Source organism: Pinus tabuliformis, chromosome 5_1 (genome assembly GCF_031772625.1).
Source record: "Pinus tabuliformis cultivar Carrire ecotype Pingquan chromosome 5_1, CPIR1, whole genome shotgun sequence".
Lineage (NCBI taxonomy): Eukaryota > Viridiplantae > Streptophyta > Pinopsida > Pinales > Pinaceae > Pinus > Pinus tabuliformis.
Genome location: NC_142305.1, coordinates 668,437,723 through 668,442,361, shown reverse-complemented (window position 1 = coordinate 668,442,361; position 4,639 = coordinate 668,437,723).

Here is a 4,639-nt window from a genome sequence, read left to right as displayed (position 1 = left end):
GATGATCGAGCTCCCTTTGCCTCTTTTTCTTCTTGATTGCCTTCCTCAATTTCGCCTTCAAATTCCTGATTCGGGCCTTGCACACTTTGTTGCGCGCCATGTAATGAAAAGCCATGTGTCTCAGCAGTGCATGGTCTTTTTCAGCCTTGTCCAACAGCCTCTCTAAGTGCATGTTCACTCTCTCAAGATTGGCCTCCCGATCCTCATTAATTTCTTGCTCCAATGATGTGAGCTCAACTCTTCTCCTTTGTGCAGCTTGGCGATGCTCACGAATGTTTTGTAGCTCCATGATCGCTTGCTGATCCTCAAGCTGCTTGTTCCTCTACTCCAAGTATTTCATGGTCCACTTAGCCCTCTCCAAATCAAGGGATAAGGCTTCGATCTCTGATTTCTGCTCCTGGATGATCTCTCTAAGTTTGGCGCTTTGTGGACCCGTATCTGTATCATCATCATGAAGGAGAATGAACTTGGTCTCTTGTTCACCTGATGGCTCACCTGAAGGCCCCTCATCCTACATTGGCTCCTTGCCTTTGTCTTGTACCTGTGATGCTGATGGAGGAAGCGAGGCCCCTTCCACTCCGGGTGGAGATAACACTCGCTTTGCCGCTGCAAACAAATGTCTAGTGCCTCTCTGATATGTGACAAAAACCGGCACACTAATAGTCTCATGGCGCTCATACTGATGAGAGGGTTCACCCTCATGCTTAACCTCTGATACTCCCCATGAAGCTTTGAAGAAGTCACAAGAGATGAAATCATCTCAAGTGATGCCTTTCAATCCAAGTTGATGAACCACCAAAATCTTAATAAGAGCAAAATGATATACACTGTTAAGTTGCTGCTGAGGGTTTTTACGATGTATAAAGGTGGTCATACTTTCAATGTTCCGGCAAATGAAATATGGAATGTTCATCATCCGTACCCTGGTGAAATGCATGAGCAACTTGATGTGATAAGCATAAAGGCGAGAGAACTGTCCCTCATAGCTAAAATATTTCATGATCAATCTCATTAGTGGAGCATATTCATCTTTCAGATACTGGAACGGGAACACTCGCTTGAGCTGCCTCAAGCAACTAGTTTTAATGTATGGTTCATAATGCTGCCGATCAATTTTTTGTTTCTTGTGCCATGGTTCCCCAATGTTCGGTATACTGGTTGCTAATGAGACAGATTCTGGTGTAAGTGTGAAGGTGACACTAGCTAAGATAGCTTGAGCTCTGTGCAAGTGCAGTACAAAAGGACGAGCCAACTCATGATGAAATTGGACACTAGCCACCTTTTGACAAAACTCATAGCATGACTGATGCTGAAAACACTGCATAGCAAGAGAGCATACCTGCAATTTTGTGAGGGTGATTGGCTCTTCCCTAACATGTCTGCCACTTTTATGCGGTCTCCGGGGTGCCTATTATTCCAAGGGAGAGTCACTTTGGGTTTCTACCTCATAGTCCGACGAATTCTCATATGCCATGACTGCTGGACAAACTACCTCAAAGACAAAATTACTGCTGTGTATAAAATGTGCTTGAACTGCTCTTTTGGTGTTGTATTTCTATTTCTGCCACCAAGGGAAAAGCAAATGCAACAGGGACTGTTAGGGATTGTTAGGAAGGGGAAGCAATATTGAGGAATGGGGATTATTGGGAGAAATTTAATAGGGAAATATGGGAGAGGGTTTGAGGGATTGATGTATGGGAATAGGGTTTAGGGTTTGGGATTAGTTGTATAGGTTATGATGTGTAAGGTTAGAGGATTTGGGATAAAGTATGTAGGAGAAGGGAGTAATGGGAATTAGGGACTAGTGAAGATAAGGGAACAATGGGAGGGAGACAAAATCTTGGTGGCAAAACAGTGAGTTTTAAACCCTGGCAACAATTGGCTTGAGGATCTATAGAAGGAAGTTTTGAGACTTTTTGTTGCAACCACTATCACCAATAAACCACCATCTTTTACCATAAAATTTGATGCAATGGTAGGATAGCAAGCCTACCTGGAAAATCTAGGCAAAGTATTGGCAATTTGGTGAAGTTTCTAGCAATTTTCGAGCTTGTGGCTATATGCACCGCGCTCAAAACCCAGTGAGCCGCGTTCTTTGTGTGTGTCGCGCCCTTTAGAATTTACACTGGATGGAAATCCCCAGTGCACCGCGCCACCTGTTATATGCGCCGCGCTAGTCAGCTGCAAGCCAGTTCTCTTCAAAACACGCACTGCTCTCACAAATTCGCCTTGAAACGTTTTTCTCCAACCTTGGCATGCAAAATGACTTTCATCTTCATGGAAAAACTTTATATAGACATCAATTTGATTTTTGTCTCTCCAAAAACCCACTTTGTAATGTTTTGCAATTGACACTTTTTCACAATTAATAGAACTCTGACCTTTTTTGTTTCCTCCTTAAGTTTGGTTGAAATAATGAATTTCTTGGTAATTTTTTGTAGGGATAGCTGACATGGAATTTGGCAAAGGAGACCAGGGCTGCATCTAGAGAATTCAAGAACTGAAAATTTTGAAAAATTATTACAAAAATGAAATGTCGACTTATCTTCAAAACAGAGTTTTGAAGAGAAGTCATAATCCATCCATATGACGATAAGAATCTTTTGAAATAACAACTTATCAAGGACCTCCCTCTGGCCTGCTGGCTTTATTAGACTTTGTCGAAGACCAAATTGACTAACCCTAGACCTAATGACTAAAATGACTATTATGACCTAGAAACTGCAACAGGACTACAAATGACTTTTAAGGGTCGATTTTGATGGATAGACCTGAGCCAGCAGTGCAAAGAATGAGGGGGATGAATGACAAAAGCCCTTCCATTAGATTTATGGCATGCTCCTAACGAAATGAAATTGATCGAAAGCGATGGCACACCTAAACATGAAATGCAAAAAGAGTTTTGATCTATGACGGAGGGATGTCCAGACCGACTCTAACAGGTGTCTCGATAAAAGCACCAAAATATTTTTTAATTAAAAAAAGGTGATTCTTTTAGATATATCCCACTCCAATACTATAAGAGAAATGCATCATATGAGGGTTAAATAAAAAAACCTCCCGACCGTAATTTTCATTTTTACCATCTACAGTGTAGGAGAGCTCTTAATCACTGGTGCCACGCTTACCACATGTAAGCACCCTGACATCAGTGCTTCTCTTTCTCACCATGTTTTCATACCATGGTCACTGTTTGAGTTTCCAATGTTTTCAACCCAAGCTATTTTTTTCTTCTCCATTACATGTTCACAATGTCTGCCCAACGACCAAATGTCCAGGTAATGTTTATGTTTATTTCTAATTTAATTTTGTAGTGCATTGGAATTGAAAATTAAGTTAAATTTACAAATTTTTTGAAAAATAATTAAAATTTCACCTTGCAGTATGTTCGATATGTGAGGAGCGCAGAGGAGCCGAGGGCGATTTTAGGGTTTCCTATGTGCTGATTACTGTGCAGGGCTGGAAGCAGTTACCTCTCGTCTCGCAGCACTGTATCGCAAAGGTCAAGAGCTGACTGACCGAATGGGGGCAGAGGGGTCCAGTGGGACCCCTACTTTCAAACAGATAATCATGCAGAAGCAAAGACAAAATAAGTATGAAGGGGTCAGGATCTCAGGGCTTGACAATAACAAGCAGAATGGCAGAAGAAATAAGGAGAAAATACAAGGAGAAACTGACAAGCCAGACAGCACAACGGAAGGCAATGGCACAGTGGGTGAAAGCCTGACAGGAACAAAAGACAAAGTAACCTCAATAATTAAATCATCAGAAAACGAGGAGCGACAAGCTGAAGAAGACAGGGAGCAAACTGACAACAGGCAAGGAAAGCCGGAAAAGGAAGGGGAGACAAGCACAAGACCCAATATAAACTCTGCATCAAATGGGGTCTGCAAACCCAAAAAGACCAATAACCTTAGGGTACTAATAACTGACCCAGAGATTTAGGCTTACAGAGAGCACATGGTAGAGCATGCTGTCATTTGTAAATTTATGGGCATTTGGCCATCTGAAAGGACTCTTTGTCATTGGATCAGACAACAATGGAAGTCGAGAGGGGATGTTAAGCTTCATCTGGGAGCCAAGGGTTTCTTCACAGTTGTATTCTCCAACCTAGAAGATAAGGATAGAATTTTTGAGGGTGGTCCATACTTTCTGGCTTCAGCTGGCCTGTATATGCGACCATGGAAACCAAACTTCGCCCCAGAAAAATAATCTTTCACCCAAGTCCCAGTCTGGATTCGTTTGTTCTCTCTCCCTATAGATTATTGGGGTCTGAATGCCTTGAAACAAATTGGTGACCAGTTGGGTACATTTATCAAGGCCTCGGAAGCAACATTACAAAAGAGATATACATCTTATGCCAGAATATGTGTTGAAATGGATGTTTTCGGGGCACTGCATGAGGGGCTCTGGCTGGAATACAGGGACGAGGATTACTTTCAGGCCATAGATTATGAACAGATTCCCTTCCGGTGTCGCAAATGTCATGAACACGGGCATCTGATGAGAGATTTTCCTCTGATTCGAAAGGAAGCAGACACCGATACAACACAAGCCCACAAAGACAAAGAAACCTTCATAAAACCCAAGTCTAGACAGAGAGCAAATAGAAGGAAGAACTTTAAAGGTAACACAGAAA